The following is a 17,696-nucleotide window of genomic DNA, read 5'->3' as shown; positions in this document are numbered from 1 at the left end:
CTTGTTTGGTAGGAGAGGGATACATTGAATAATGGGGGCAAGTTTGCTACAAAACAGACAAAGCTCCCTTACAGAGGAAGGAATAAATCTGAGATGGATTTTGCATTTCTATTACCGAACAGTAGAACAGAGACTTCCCTGTTCTGCAGAAAGTTGTTAGTATTAAAGAAGAAACCTGGACAAAACAATCTGTGACAGGAAATTGCTAGTGCGTATGTATGTGTTTTCCTTTTGAACACATCCTGAGATAATCAAGCCACTCTGCGCAGGCTGGATCTCACCACTCCACAGGAACTGCCTAATTCCAGGTCTTTAATCTCAACTGCCTGGATAGGAAAAGGAAGAATAGAGGCATCCTAGAGGGGAAATGACATATTAAAGCTGATGATTTACACTGGAGTTAGCAGAGGTGTATCGCTAGGTCTTTTCTTTTCTCTTTTTGGCCATTGAAGTGATTCAGAGTGGAAAGTTATTATAGGAAGTGCCATAGCTCAGTGGCAATGCAAAGCCCCTGCGCACTGTGGATCCCTTAATCCCAGGCTTCTCCATTTGCAAAGCCTTGGGCACAGGGCCAGTCCCACCTCTGGACTCAGTGAGGCAGCTGCCTCAGGCAGGAGATGCTGGGAAGCGGCACCATGTGCTATGTGGCCCGCCCTGGACCCTCTGAGCTACGCTGCTGCACTCCAGCATTATGGAGATGCTGTCTCACTTGCCAGAGACAAAGAAAAATCACGCCTCCAGTCCAGTCAGCTTCTGTACATGGAACAGCCGGGTCCACCATCTTGGTCTTCAGTTCAGGCAGCAAAATGTTTTGGGACAGCCTGGCTTGGGCAGCAGAACTGGGAATGGCCTTTGGATTCAGAATGTGGGCTGAGCAGGGATGTGTCCTCGTGTTTGCAGTTATGAAAAATATGCAGCAAGTGAGCCCGTTTCAAAGACCTACAGCTGCTGTGATCGCAAAGAGACAATCGTGGCTTGTTCTCCTGAAATGGTCAACATTCTGCACTCAGGTAACCTAATAAGTTGAACTCTGCTATGTTGGTGAGCTGGTAAATTTGAAGTATCCTACATGATAATCCCCACAGCTGTGCCCCAAAAGACAGCCCCAAAATTCAGGCAGCTCTGTTGATTCATACAGCGGATCAGTTCTAGCAGTTTTCTGCTCTGGACTTTTAATCGCCCATTCCAGACCAACCCAACCTGAAATATTTTGCATCACAACAAGCAATAATGGATTGTTGATTGAGATTCCTGGGAAGGACTGGGTTTGCCAATCATGTCAGCATCCCTGCTGATCTAAAAGTGCTAGTGCAGCATCCCTAAAGCCTGGGCTTTGATACGCCAGAATTCTGCAGCAAAAAGAAGTTGAGCAAATTTGATCAGGTTGCTTATTTTGTACAGTGACTCTGCTATTCAGGAGGAGAGGAGAAAAATAGCAATATGAGTTCCCATATAAACAAGGGGTGTCCTACCCCAAAACCTCGTATTAGACATGTGTTTGGGAGAATGTACCAGGCATAGCCCACATTCAACCCTATCTTCCAAACCTTAAAGGATACAAACTTTTTTTTTTTTTTTTAGGAAAGTTTCTCAGGATGCTAATTTTTGCGCCAGACACCAATTTCTCCACTTGTTGGGTGAAATCACAGCACCCATGCATTCCTTCCTCCCATTTGCACCCAATTCAAATTACTTGTCCATTTTTAATTTTCCATTCTGTATGGCATGCTCCATGTCGGGTTGTTTTATGCACCAGCTTTGTTCTTTTTCTGCTGGAGCAGCCATGGGGAGCCTATGAATAAAGCAGCCAATTCACAGTTGGGCGCCTGCATATTTTAAAAAAGAAATAATACCTCTACAGTTACTGTACCATTAAAACAGGCAGGATAGACAGGAAAAGAACAACAGTGCTAAGAGAAACTTTCATATAACGAGAAATGGTCCTTGAAGAATCTTCCGCATTTAAGCCACACTGTTATTAAAAGTTTTGGGATTGTGGAAGCTTTAACTTCTTTCCTTAATTTACTGTTATGTGTATACTGTGCTGTGTCACGAGGGGGAACCTGAGAGTGTGAAGTCTCATTGCCAGGATTATGCAACCACGGTGCCAGTTTCATTAATTTTGCTAAGTAAAGATCCAGCTCCCAATAATCCTGCATGAAATCTTACATCACTTTATAGTGCTAATGGGTAAGGCTGCTGACTTAGGTTTAGAAAAAGCCAAGTAAAAAAGTTTGGTAAGTCTTGCAGAGTATCTCTGAACAGAGAAGAATGTAAGAGAAGCCGTGCTGGATCAGAGCAAGTCCAGCATCCTGCTCAGGTAGTGGGCAGTAAACTGCCTACAGGATCCCATAAGAAGGACAGGAGTGTCACAGTACCTTCCTACCCATATTCCCCAACATGTGGTGTACATGAGCATACTGCCACAAATACTGGAGGTAGCATTTAGCCATGAGGACTAGCAGCCCTTTATAGCTTTCCCCTCCATGAAGTTGGTCGATCCCTTTCTGAAGCTGTCCAGACTGGTGGCCATCGCTGCACCCTGAGATCCCATAGTTTAACTATGCACTATGTGAAAGTGTCCTTCCTTTTATCTGTTCTTTCTCTCCCATGCATCAGCTTAGGGGACAACCAGTTTGGGTTTTAATATCGTTTCTTTCTCCACATGATGCATAATCTTGTACCCTTCGAACACAACTCCCCTCCCAGATGCTTTTCTCAAGAAAGCAGTTGAGGGCATAGCCTCCATGAACTTGTTCACAGTATATACTTTTCTTCTGTGTAGGAAAATCCTGCTTCTTCTCCTGATCAGAGACTGAGCAGGTGCACCATAGAAACTAAAGAGCTGTGCCTGACATGCAGCCACCCAATGGCTCTACAAGCATTGTGCTCTCTAAGATCAGATAGCAGGCAGGTATCCAACAGAGTGGAACAAACGGGCATGTTTGCTTGGAAGACAAATGCACTCAGTCTTGCCAAATGCTTCTAGGAGAGAGAGAGAGAGAGAGAGAGAGAGAGAGAGAGAGAGAGAGAGAGAGAGAGAGAGAGACTAAGAACTTTTGGTACATCTCTGAGTGTTTTTTTACTAGATTGGCAAGGGTTCCTGTCTCCCAGTTTAATAATCGCAATAAATATAAGTCATTCCTTTTTCAGCAGTTGTTGAAATTAAGATAGACTGAGAGGGAAGCAGAAGTGGATTTTTGTGTGGAAGGACCGTGAACGTCCATTCTGGTCCTGAAAACAAATTCCCAGGCAGGGCAGGGCAGGGCATGTACTCCAATGCACCCTATTGCTTTGCTATATGTAAGTCTGCGGGGCCTCAGTCACTAGTTTGCATTCAGCTCCGGGACTCTGGGATTCTAGGGAAAATGCAGAATGTAGTTCTCGTCAGCCTGATGGCAATCCCCTCCCCCGATCTCAAGCATCCATCCAAAGAGCAGATCAAAGTCCAACCCATTTTCTGCAGTGTTCAGTTAGCACTGCCTCTTGGGAAGCCCAAAGTGGGAACACAAAGACAGCAGACCTCCGTTGCTGTGGCCCCCACTACAAGAATTACCCACATGCAAATAGAGGCAATCGAACATGGCAGCAACATTAAGCCACCACGACTAGCAGCCATGGAGATCTTCTCATCCTGCACAGAAATCATCTAGCTCTTTTCTAAAGCCATGCATGCACTGGGCTGCCCTCTGATCTTGGGGCAGCAAACTCTGTTACACAGTCAAGTTTCCCACATGGGGGTTAGGGATAGGGTTACATGACCCATGGCAAAATTTCAAAACCCTCTACAAGTTATCAGTTCAATCTCTGTAAAGAATAATTTGTCCCTTCCCCAGAAAGAACAGGGACAGGGAGGCAGGCCGGAAGTGGGGGCAGCTGGAAGAAAGATTCTGTCCACATCACTCATTCTCACATCACTTCCAGTGCATCGCATGCAACTTTCACCTGCTTATAGAATAAACCAATATCTTGGGATCGATTCATTTAAACCTGCGTCAGCAATGTTTTATTTATAACAACAGCAAAAACCCAACTGGTCTGGCAATTAATGCAGTTTTTTAAAAACTAAGAAACTTTCTGCTTTTAAAGGGCACTTGCAATCTAGTCTTGTGAACTTAATTAACAGAGTGGCAGCTGGGGAAACTAAGGTTAATTATACGGATGTTAGTAAGTCACTAAAACTGCATTCTGACTACCGTACAATTTGATTAATTTGAGGGTGGGGGAATTATTTTTTGAGGATCATATGTCACACACAGACATCTCACAGGTCACACACAGACCATGCACCATGGGATAAAGACACACTGACTTCTGGTGTAAGAATCATGACTTGGTGGCATATAGGAATGCCTACATAATGCACACAGGCATGGTTTCATAAACCTAGACTTAGTCATGTAAGGAAGCACATCTTTTTACTGTCAGCCTTGAGAGCCAGTGTAGCCTAGTGGTTAGAGTGTTGGACTGGGAATGGGGAAGCCTGAGTTCAAGTCCCCACTTGGCCATAAAGTACATTGGGTGACTGAGCCAGTCACTGACCCTTAGCCTAACCTACCTCACAAGGCTGTAGTGAAGATAAAATAGAGAAGAATATTGGACTCCTCAGAAGAAAAGTTAGGATATACATGAAATAAAGAGATACATAATAAAGTAGAACTGAATGTGTGATGTGACTTCACTAAAAGCGATTACATTTGCAGTGATATCACTGGCACCGGTGTCTTTTGGCCATCGGTACATGAGAGTAGCCATTTGGCACTGCGCTGATTCAGCTGTAGGCATGGAGATGTAACCACGGGGGAAGCCTCCATTATCCTGCCCCATCTGGGCCTCCATCACTTTCTCTGAGCAACAGCTGAGGCAAGGAGACACAGTCTCACCCATGGATCTTGTCTAAGGCTAGAGCTAATATCAGAACCATGGACAGTTGTCATGGAGTTTAATGTACAGGCAAGGAATTAACTGGAGCAACCGGCAAGAGTTTACAGCTGGGCCAGGAAAGTCCTTCTGGAAGCTTTGCCCCCCCCCCCCCCCCAGCGCTGCACATGACTTTCTGAGCATGAGCATCCTTTTCTCTAGGCACTGGCATCTCCTCAGGTGTGAAGACTGTCCCTCTGCTCACTAGAAGAGTCCAAGATTTTGCAGGGCCAGGGAGTCTATGGACAGCATACAAGATCAGGGCCGTGGGTCCCAGTTCAGAGGGATGAGGATGGCTTCTGGTACTTTCTTGAAGTCACTGTTGTAGCCTCCGGTCTCTGAAGGTTCCTGATCTTGTCCCTGCCCACTCTGATGAGGCAACTGTGGCTGGTGCTGGAACATGGCTGGTATGCTACAGAGTAATAGGGTGTGGCTCCTAGATCAGCTATTTCCAGCTACTTCTGCACTTTTGGTCTGTCTTACGATTAGACAAACCTTTATATCTAATAGCCCTAAGCTTGGAATGCAAACTGTTGCAAGCAATTTTTCCAGGCTAGCCCATACTGGTGAATGCAATCTCTCTCCATCTTTCATTCAGGCTGTCAGGTGTCAGGAAAAATAGTCTGTTGTTTAGCTCTTTCTTCCCGCAGTGGTGGAAAGTTCATGGCAGTCCTGTCATGGCCTGTTTCCATCAGAGAAGAGAGCACGGGGGCCTTGCAGTGTCTTTTGTGGCAATCCCCTTGTTTGCACTCACAGGTAGAGAAGGAAAGGATGGGGACTGATGCTCAATGTCAGAATTAAAGTGGTCCCAAATGCAACCAACTCGAGAGGCTCCTTGCCTGCCTCTGCTGCTACCAATCAAACCAGGTAGCTGTCAGCTGCTTCTCCACAACCAGGGCAAACCACTGCAACCATCCAGGAACACAAGTAAGCAAAGTAGAAATTTAGAGTTTTAAAGGAGGGGCTGTTCCTCTATTAGGCTGATCAAAAAGACATGGAGAAGGAAGCAGGGTTTATATAGGGAGAAGTAGACTGATGATAGATTTGGCTTGTCCCCAGAGCGTTTGTGATAACAAGTAGTTCCAAGTCTTTTACCAAACTTTGGGTGCAGCACTGATGCACACCTCAGGAAGCTTCCATCCCTCTATATGGTAGTTCCAGATGTAGAGATATATGTACAAGTCACAGTATGTTTTGGGAACTGCAGATAAACAGTACCCACAGAAAAGTGCAACACATGCATATTTTCAGACTGTCTGCCAAGGGCAAGCTGCAGCCTCCTCTGTTGCAAAGAGGACACATCTCCATGGGAGCCCAAGCCACCTCCTCCTCCTAATTCTGCTCCCATTCTTATCCTCAGCCTAGTATGGCTGCGCCTGGGAAGCATCGTGCATGTCTGCAGAGATATGCACAATGGACAAGTGCTTTTTGCCTGACACTTGCTTTTTCCTATTCTGGTGCCAGATGTACTGAAGGAAAATAAATTATATAAAATTGAAATTAGTCTGAGAGGAAAGCAGGGCTGATTTACCGGCTTACCTCTTTCTCGGAGGGTTGGTCGCAGTTCCTTTAATTAACTCCTGCACTGTCTCATGTGTTCATGAGAGCACAGCCATATGAAAACCCAGCATGTGCAAATACCTAGTGGGAAAACAGGTCTCATCCATGAAATTCAGGCACTCATCGTTTTCTTCACAGATTAACACATTCTGTTTCTCTTGCCACTGCGGGGGCAGGCCGATGGAGCAAAATCTCTGCTCCATCCTCTGCCCCATCCCTTTGTTTAAAGATCTCTTGATCACAACCACTTAAAATGATAGTCAAAGCAAACAAAAAAAGTCTTTATATTTAGGAATGCAAGAAGAACCCTGATGGATCAAACCAAAAGCGGATCAAGTTACCAGGGTTGCCTTGTGGAATCAGACCAAAGGTCTACCTAGTTCGACATCCTGTTCACACAGTAGTGAACCAGTCATGGAAGGAGTCCAGTTCTATGTGCCGCATTATCCAACCAGAATCCTGGAGAGCCCAGCAATGCTATGGAAAGCCTGCAAACGTTCAGCTTTGAATCAGGAACTTTCATATAAGCACAGGTGAAGCACAGTTGTGATACCTGCCCTTCATGGAGCTCCATCCCATACACTTTCAATCATCAATGGAAATGTTTTCTTACAACACAGTCCTATGTACACATTCCTAGATGTAAACTCCATGGAACGCTACTGGATTTACTTCTGAGTAGACATGTGCAGGATTGCAGCTGTATTATCCTTGATATCTGCTGGCTTTTATTAACAGATTGACTTTAAATGTGCTTGCTATTTTTGGCTCTTTGCTGCTTTGTGCTTTTAATGCTATGCAAATGTTTTGGTTTTTTTTACCCAGGATATGATCAAGTCAAAGATCTTCCCTTTATAGCACCAACAATATGCACAGGCTGTTTTTAAGCACATGCTACAGCACAACCACTGCGTCCCAGTAAAACTTAACTGTGCATCACTTCAGCTGGATGTGATGCGGATGGTTTCATAATTTTTGTGCAAGTCATTTTTCACCACTCATTGAGGAAAACGAGATTCAGAATCTCTGTGAAATAAAGGAAGGTTTAGCAGTGGAACTAAGCAGGATTCCCCGTGGATTCTGCTGTTTGTTTTCTGGATCATGAACAGCTGGTTCTTAACATATAAGCCCAAATCATCTTGCCACTGGCACTCAAGAGAGTGGTTATTTTTATGACTTTTTCTGAAAAGTCACAAGTGACATAAGGTGCTTCCAGATGAGGCTTTTCCTGAGCTATCAGGCTGCCTAGAATTTTATAGAGGAGTCCAGATGAAGTCACCTTAAATTTGTAGCTCCTTATGATTTCATTTTCACTAACATAACACACTTTTGAACATGATTTTCATGAATATATTCATTTTTCATATATTCATTTCCCTAATGCACATTTTGGTGCACATTTTGGTTTTCAGATTGGAGAAGATTCACAGATGTGCAAAATCTGAAAGTTGCTTGAGTTTTGGTTTGCATATTGGGTCGAAAGTTTAGCATTCTGTAAGGCCATAATAAAATGCAAACTGAACAAACTTCTCCCAACTTTGCCTCACCAACTGCACCCTTGCACTTAAAACATTTTCATTCAGATAGAATGTGTGACTGTGACAAGCATTATTTAACATGCACACATATCATACAAGGTCCACTGGTTAGGAATCTGTCCCTGGCAGTAATTCCGTACTAAGCACATACTTGTCAGAAGCTTCTTGGTAAGGGGCCAATGTCCTTCCATCATAAGAAGGCAGGTTGAAGGCACAATCTGATACCCTCCCAACAACCTGCAGTCTTGGAGTGGAGAATCTGAAGGCTGAGCTTCTGAGAAAGAATGGGCCAGCCATTCGCGCATTGCAGACTGCTCAGCAGACGTTGTCTTCAGATTCCGAACGGGGGAAGAGGGGCAGAAGCAAAAGGGGACAAAGCCTTTGAAGCACCTTCAGGGTTGCCTGGGGAAGTTTCTTAGGCAGTGTGAGAATCAGCCTGCTTTGGAAGCAGCAAAAGGGTTTCCAGGAGGGGTGGGGAGCAGATGTAAGACCAAGTCCTTGTCCTGGCAAGAAAATTGCTCCACAGCTGGAAGGGCTTTGCTCTTCCCACCATCTTGCTCTCCAGCAGCAAGAGCCAGCCTGAGGGTGAGTCAGAAGCTTTACTAGAAGGGAGGAACCAGGGGGACGTTTCCAGTTTGGATTCAACTCTTTGCATGAGCAGAGGCTTCTCTTTTATCTTTGGCAGTAAGGCTGTTTAGAGATCAAACTGGTCTGCTCTCTGTTGAGTTTCAGTAAAGTGACTGTACTGCAAAATACTGTTTTGAGTTTTCGAGCCGGAGGGAAGGAGGCAAGGGACCAGCTCACAAAACGTTGCACCACCCCCTGGCAGCCAGTGTGGATACAACAGCTCCAGCTTCCCCTTGAGTCACAACTAGGCCTCGGAGGGAGAAAAGGTGCCAGGGAAGAAGGCAAAGAGGGCAGAAAGCTTGGGCAGACAGATTACACTAATTTCTGTCTGTGTCCCAACTTGCTTCTCTGTCCTAAGCCTTGTTCTTTCTCTAGATGGCCAAAAACAGTTGTCTAGATAAAATGCAGGATGTGAAGTGTGGTGGTGGAAATCATTACCACCATTTCTCCTGCCATTAGATGCTTCTAAGCTTCTGAGCTGGGAGGCTTATGTTCGTCTACCATTGGGAAACACTGTCTAAGCATGTTTTTGTCAAGACTGCTACCTAGCCCCAGCTTTGCAAACCAGCTGACCATGAATCTGACCCTGAATTCCTGAATTCCCCAATACAACCTCCAGAAAGGCAAATTTCTGGAACAATGGCCAACCAAATATCTAATACAACAGCAAACTGAGAGCAAACAACTGCAGAGAGATGAAGATTCACTGCACTGCCTGAAACCTACTGGGACATAATCTAAATCAAACCAATAAGTTGAGCTTCATAAACAAGTGGAATCAGTGGTCAAAAGTCCCTATAGTGAGCTCAGTCTTTCCTCCGTCACAAACAGAAACATAGCTTTGATCCTAAGCTGGTCTTAAGAGAATACACCAACGTAAGGTTAGTGCACCTCTGACAGCCCGCAAACTGGGCAAGCAAAATCATCAGACTGCTTGATTGGAACAGAAAAATAAGGGAACTGTCAGCCTAAAAAAGTTCAACTTCAGTAAAAGAGATCAAGTAACAGAATAAATTAGGATGCAGTGAAGCACTAAAACTGGAAGGTCCATAGACAACTACATCAAAGACCTTCTATCAGCATAGAAGCAAATAAAATTGTCAGACAGATTTGTAAAATCATCTTGCAAGATGATGTTAATTGTAGAAGCAGGATTCCAGATGTCCTCAAGTAATTCTAGCACATTATTACAAACATGTCTGACAAGGTTTGATTAAAAATAGGCAATGCAAATAGTACTAGAAAAGGAACATTCTGTATAAAGTTCATCTGGCATGCTGATCCATTTCAACCTCTGCTTTACTCGCAAATAAGCATTCTTTCAATTAAAGTCTTGCACAGTGAGTGCTAAGTCAGAAATGATCATATATGTACATATGTTTGCACAGAAAGCGGGCAGGGCAGATGTCTAGGATGATTATTTGCAGAGAATTCATCCCATCTACCCATCCATTCCATTTCTCCATTTCCTCTTCTTCTCATCTTCTGGGCTTTCCCCACATGCATGAGATTAGGGTGAGCACTGCAGGCCATTATTTGATGTGTGTGTGCTTACATATGTGTATACACAGATCACTTTTCTTAACAAAATAATCCCTAAGAAGCACACAAAATAAACAGATCATAAAAAGCATAAAAACAATTCAAGCAGTAAAACCAATATCATACCTTAAAGCCAAAAGCGGGATACAGCCATTCAGCACTAGAACACGGACAACAAACGTTGACCCATGCCAGAAGTTCAGTGCAATAAAAGGACTGGAGCATCTCCAATGAAGCTTAAAAGAGAACGGGCCAGCCAAACCCCCGCAGGCATGGCCGTTTATAGTCTTAATAAAGAAAGAAAGATGGAGAGAATGGCATGTAACCATGATCCAAGCACATATTATTCACTGTATATGCAGAACAGCTATTATCTAAACAATGAAAGGGGAAAATGACAACACTGTGACTTTATTTGTGTGATGCTAGGGCTCACCATGGCTTGATTTACCTGTACAGCCTGTTGGATTGTGCTGGGTGCCTCCAGGTGCCATCTTTGCACCTTGGCTTGTCCCCGCTCAGCCACGGAGTGGGTGACTTTGGGCCTGTCACAGACTCTCAGCCCAACCTACCTCATAGGGTTGCTGTTGTGGGGATAAGATGGAGGAGGAGAATGATGTCAGCTGCCTTGAGCCCTTTGTAGGAAAAAGGCAGGATATAAATTGATAAATAGATAAATAAAATGCTGCACAAACCCAGGTCACAAACTTATTTTCCCATCCTCATGATTGAGAAACCTCCAATATGGCTTGTTTTGTGGTTATCCGAGAGTTCTTGTAACCTGAGGTCATATGACATGACAAGCTGCAGCAAGCCAGGTGCCTGTGGGTACCCAACAGAATGTGTCAGCCTCCAAATGGTAAATTAAGCCACAGTGGGCTGGTGTGTCATTCGAACCAGGCAAAAAAACGAAAGCTTATTGAAATGGTTTGATGGCAGTCTTCTGCAGAGGGACTGGGCAGACTTCAGGTCTTTGGACTTTCTGTCATTTTTTACCAGGACCCTGAAGTCCAACAGACACAAAACAGAGGAATAGACAAGTGAATATATGCCATATTCACACCACAATCCATCTTGGGCCTTCCTCTAAGAGTTCTTTTTCTGAATCTAATTTAGGCGCAAACACAACGTAAGGGGCAAACACAATGTAAAATTTTATGCTATTGTTAGAAAATCAGGAGTCTGAAATCTTGGCTGATCTACTGGGAATCATCTGGAAATCTACCAGCAGATCTCAATCTACTTTCTGTCCATCTCTGCTCCACATAATATGAAAGATACATCCAGTGAAATAAATGAAAATCTTTCCAAGCAGCAAGACTATCTGTATGCAGTCACACATGGATGCGTGCAAAGCTAATGGCATTAACAAAACCAAAAACAAAAATATGCGCACACACATAAAATCTTGATGTACTTAATTCTCAATAACTGCCAAAGCCTGTGCTTCCTTTTTTAATTGGTTCTAAACACGATTAGAGTAAAATTTGTTACCATTTATTCTCCTGGCCCCTGCTTGTCTGCTCACCTCGAACACTGAAATATTCTATTTCTTTTTTTCCAGAACAGAATGCCTTGTTCAGGGACACACAATGGCTTAATAAATAAAAAATAACTAGAAATGATGCTTATAAGTTACTAAAACTGCTGGATGAATTATAAACATTATCTTAAATTAATTTTACAAATAGACCCTCTAAGCCCATTAAAAAATGGCCTAGCAGGAGGCGAGCTTGATGCAGTTCATAATCTTGGGTTATGGACTGCATGACCACAACTGCACCAGGAAACCACAAATTAGCCAGTCATCCAAGGGTGATCAAGTGCAATAGGACGGAGGTGCGGCTTTTTCTTGCTTTTTCTTTTCTTTCTGCAGAAGAAGAAAGCTGCTTTTTATTTTAGAAGGTGGCTTGCCTCTTTCTAGAGGGATAATTACTGTGCGATCAGATTGCACTCACAGATGTCTACCTCACCTTTTAATCTGTGCACTATTACACTGGAATCTAGTTATTAGCTCTTGCAGCACTGCTGGATGAACCCATACAATATTGATTCTGAAGCTTTCCTGATAGTACATGAATTGGAACTAAAGGAACAGGCCAGGCATAGAGAAATAACAGACTAGAGGCAGCCCGGACTATTTAAGGATGACAGTCTTGCGAAGTGGCTAGAGTACTGGTATGGGTACCCTGGGGCTGCATGGGATATTTGGGTTGTAGTCCCCACTCCACTACGAAGTTCACTGGGTGACTTTGGGCCAGTCACAGACTCTCAGCTTAACCTACCTAGCAGGGATGTTGTGAGAACATAATGGAAAGGGGGATGATTATATAGGCTGCCGTGGGTTACTTACAGGAACAAGCCAGGATAAGAACAGATAAGTAATATTTTCCAATTTCATCAGCCCAGGATACACAAGACTTCTTCAAGATAAGGCATCCTTTTCCTACAGGAGAAAACTGGTCTTCGGATCACTTCAACCCAGGCTTTGCCCAGGATCTACACAGAATTCTCTTGTTTACAGACAAGGGTACCCCCGGGTGGACATGCTGCTCCTCGGAAACCTTGCATCCAGCGACTTGTTCCATCAACCCTTAAGCAGATCTTAAGAACCCACGGGGTTCTTTCCCTAGTTTGCTTTCAGCCTCTCCCCCCACTCCTTTTCCTATTCCCCGCAACACCATTCCTAGCAATTCCCCAGCTGCTTCCCCCACACTTACCTTGCAATACTTTGGAAGCATGCTAAGGCATCCGATTGCACCTGGAGCCTGGGTTCAAGTCCTGAGAGAGACTGTTCGGTCAGACGTCTAAAACCCCAGTATAGAAGCAAGTGTAAGGATGTCATTCTTGTATTTCGGACTGGAGCTGCCGGACTGCAGCTGTTTGCACATCTCTGGTGGACCACGCAGAGTAAGGATGCTGAAAACAGCCACGGCCGCAGAACGTATGGGCAGAGAACTGCACTGATCGCAGGAAGCTTTTACCATGGCCTGGTTCCTGTCAGTGCTCTTAATTTGCTCTCTCTCACATACGGCAATAAATTCACATGAAAAATTAACTGGAACCTTGCCGGCAGCCGTACTCTCTGTTCCCTCCTTTCCCTTTCTCTGCTGCAAACTACACTGCTTTATCTGACAATCCTTTCATTCTTAATGGCTTTCAGAGGCTAACGGTGCATTCCATTTCTGCACTCTGTAACAGAATCCCGTCTGCATTGCCACATATCTTAACTCACACCCAACCGAGATACCATCTCCTCTCCAGAAGCTGGGTCTAGATTGCCTGCGCAACATACAAGTGCAGCCCCCGTGAGCTAAGCAGAGTTGCTTGAAGTGTGTAACTTCTCATCCACTTATCTTGTTACTTCACACGCTTTGATACGGCCTCATTCTATCCCAAATCTCCTTTGCTCGTGGACAGAAATTGAGATGTGCATAAGGGGTCAGGAGGAGGTCAAGGAAGGTCAAAGGAAGCAATGGAGGGTGTTTCCAGTATGATTTCTGTCTTCAGAATTAATTCAGAATTAGTATGCTCTTCTCCCACTGCCCACCCAAAAGCTGTATGGTGAGTCATTTCTGTCATCTTGGCTCATTCATAAAAGTAGCAAGACTTGACCAGGCCAGCTTTTCTCAAGGGATTTCTCAAGGGAGTTTTTGGAATCTCATCTGTCAGATATGAGGGACCCCCTGAGTGGACGGAGACCAAGTCTCATAACAGGACTCTGAAGACAAATTTGGCCCACCTTCTATGACTCTTACAGCGAGGAGAATGGAGAATGTGATACAGGATGCCAGAGTACAGCTTTGTTGGAGTTTCTCTTTAGTTGACCAAGAAGGCTTAACCCTCAGGAATCTCCATAATGCTGGATGGATAGATAGAATCCCCTCATTTTAATAACCTCTCACTTCTACTATAGAATATAGCAAAGCACTTTTCAAAGAAGCTGTTCCCTGTGTACTGCAATTGTCATTTACACCTTGCTGTTCTGGGTTTTGGCAACTCAAGCTGATCTTCAGACCACTAAACTGAAAAGCCCAAAGAGGTTACTAAGAACTTTTGAGGTCTTCTAGATCACGTTGGGTGGAAAGTAGATTTCAAGATGTTTGCAAAGTCAATTCCCAGAAGCTTCTGCTAGCAGGGCAATGATCAGGAATGCTGGTATATCCAATTACTTGGAGATCTGTATTCTGCCAACTTGTTCTAGATGATGATGATGACTGATGCTTCTATTGCAAAAGTTCCCACTGGGTATCTTATTTTTAGAGAAAATTTGGTAAAGGGGTGGCAGAGAACATGGCTTTATCTGAAGACACCCCTCTATCTGAAGATCTGGCAAGTCCAAGTCTAATTTAAGCTCAAAAAACCGTAAGAAAGGAGAGCTAATGGTGCTCTGAAGTTGCTCATCAATTAATAGCACCTGGACAGAAGACAGAGCAGTCAAGCACACCAGTCAAGGGGTCCCACTACAGTGTATTTCTACATATAGTAATGATTCACTGCACCTGCATCTATATACACATTCAAAGATGGAAATCTATTTCAATATTTGTTCAATATTTGTTTTTACTGGGGGGCTGTTGAAACACAATGGCCTAAGTTCTAGTTGTGTAAAGAAAGATGGCTGCCCCTATCCCATCTAGTTTGGCCAGTGGGAAGGAAGCGTCAGCAAGACTCTTTCTCTGATCTTCAAGTCCAGATTTATAACCGCCCACCCGCATCCCAATTGGTCTAATCCAGCAAGAGATGCATCAAACAAACCAGATGACTTAGTTCAGGCCAGAGTGCCAGTAAGTGCTGGAAATGTGGCCAATTCCAGGACAAGCAAGAGAGTCCACCGAAGAAATAAAAGTGGGAATTCAACTCTGAGGATTGCCATCAGGTCTGTGGAAGTGGAAGACTCATGAAGAGGCAAACATGTTAATAAATGAATATCTGCATTCACCCAATGGCTGATAGAAGGCATAATCTGAGCCTTCTGCAAAAAGCATGAAGTCACTTGACCATTCAAAGAATGAATCAAACCATATCGCAAGACTGAAACTCCTCAAAACTGCTCATACTCAAGTAGGAAAAAGGAACAGATGTCACCAGACGTGCCGAGAGAATGCCTCCTCTCTCTCCAACAGAGCTGCATGGTGCCTGAGACAAAGCCCCCAGTGTCAACTCTCTGATGCCACCTGCCACCTTTAGCTGTCATACAGCTTCAGGTTTCTTTAGTGTGCAAATTTTTAGCCTTCCTGGTGTGTTGCTCCGCTGCGACTGTCAGTGTCTTACACTGCCTTTGACTGCTCCCAAAGAATGCCAAGTCTATTTTAAACAATTTTGTCCCAATTTTCCTGGTTTCTTTATATTACATAATACCACTTTTGTTTCGCCTAGCTCCTTCAAACATTGCAGTGGTCTGTGTTTTCTGTTTAGAAAGCCCATGTTTCACTTTAGAAAGTTCTCCCATTTGCCATCTCTCCTGTTGTTTCTACCTGAAAGCCAAAGAGAACTTCCATGTACAGAGACAATATGCCACTGAGCTAGAAATGTGTCAGACATTTGAGAGTTGGTTGAAACCTGATGTATTTTTCTCAACTTGGCACTTACATATCCTGTTCTGTCAACTCTGCACTGATTCCAACTCAATTTGATGTGAGTCAAGCCAGTATGCAGATTTCTGCTCTCACAAGAGACTACAATTAAGAGAGTGAATTAGTTTTAAGCTAGGGGAATTCACACAAAATTTTTACTTCTGCTTCAAAACTTGCACTAATTGCAGAAAGGAAAACGGACTATTACATCAATCTAATTATGTGTCAGAAAATTAGCGTGGCCGGGGGGGGGGCGGAGGAGGGTGTGAAAAGGATGTTTCTGTACTTCTCACACTAAATAGTACAGGAACAACAATGACTCAGTTCTAATGAGTTGGAAATAATGATTTGTACAAATTGCACAAGAGATATACTGTGCTTGGTGCCAGATTTTCAACAATATTGCAGAAGTGGAAAACAATAACCCAACTCAGCACATCTGTTTCAAAAGTCTATCAGGGTCAAACAGAATGAACATTCCAGTGTCCTTATATTTTATTATTTATTTAAAACATTTCTATGCTGCCCCCATCGCAACAAAGCCTCGGGGTGGCTCACAAAGAATACATAAAAACATACATAAATAATAATAATATAACAATTAAAAAAACATTTAAAAACCCCCAGTGCATTCTCGGCAAAAAGTTTTAAAATCCTAATTAATTCAATAATTTAACAATTAAAATAAGTTTTCAATAAAAAGGTATTAGCCTGGAGCCGAAAAACAAATAACGACGGCGCCAGGCGGACCTCTCTGGGGAGCGCATTCCATAGGTGGGGCGCCACCGCAGAGAAAGCCCTCCTCTGGGTACTCACCCTCCTAATATCATTCACAGAGGGTTCCCGGAGAAGGGCATCTGTTGCTGATCTCAAGGGGCGGGAGGGCATATATGGGCACAAGCGTTCCTTTAGATATCCAGGTCCCAAGCCGTTTAGGGCTTTATAGGTCATAACCAACACCTTGAATTGGGCCCGGACTTCAATCGGGAGCCAGTGGTGCTGACGGAGAACTGGGGTTATATGAGAACAACACCCAGTCCCCGTCAGCAACCTGGCAGCTCTATTCTGCACCAATTGAAGAATCCGGACCGTCTTCAAGGGTAGCCCTACGAAGAGCGTGTTACAGAAATCTAATCGGGAAGTTACTAGCGTGAGTGTCACTGTCGCCAGGCAGTCGTTCTCCAGGAAGGGACGCAGCTGATGTATCAGCCAAAGCTGAAGGAAGGCGCTCCTCGCCACCGCTGTCACCTGAGCTTCTAGAGACAGCTCAGGGTCAAGGAGCACTCCCAAGCTGCGAACCTTGTCCCTCAGAGGGAGTGCAACCCCATTTAGGCACATGAAGGACAGAAGAAGAACCATGGCAGATCAGAGCAATGGTCCATTGAGTCCAACATTTAGTTCATCCCATGGCCCATGGGAAGCCTACAAGCAGGGCATGGATGCAAAAGCAGGCTCCTCCCATGCTCCCAGGCAGCTGGTCTTCCTAAGCATTCTTGTCTCTGCTCTGAGAAACATCTTGCCATAAGGACCAATAGCCATCGATAGCCTCCTGCTTCATGAATGTGGCCAACCCCCTTTTAAAATGTTCTGAATTGGTGGCCTTCACCACTTCCAGTGGCCATGAACGCCATAGATTGACTACATGCTGTTTTAAGAGTCATTTCCATGATTTATCCTGAATCTCCCTCCTCTCAGCTTCATGGGATGACTTGAAGTATTCCGGAAGAGGAAGAACAATGCCTCCTTACCCACGTTCTCCATAGCAAGCATACTTTGGAACACCTGTCAGGTCTGAGTGACTTTGGAGAGGAGGGGCTTATACATGCCAGCTGGGTCTTCTTGAAGAAAAGGAAGATTAAATATGGTGGTGATAATTATATGCGCTTTGCACCTGTTTGCTACCTAGGAATCACGGTAGGGTTACCACACAAAC

This window comes from Varanus komodoensis, unplaced genomic scaffold (assembly GCF_004798865.1).
Source record: "Varanus komodoensis strain SLA01 unplaced genomic scaffold, ASM479886v1 scaffold28, whole genome shotgun sequence".
NCBI lineage: Eukaryota > Metazoa > Chordata > Lepidosauria > Squamata > Varanidae > Varanus > Varanus komodoensis.
This window is presented reverse-complemented; position numbering follows the sequence as displayed.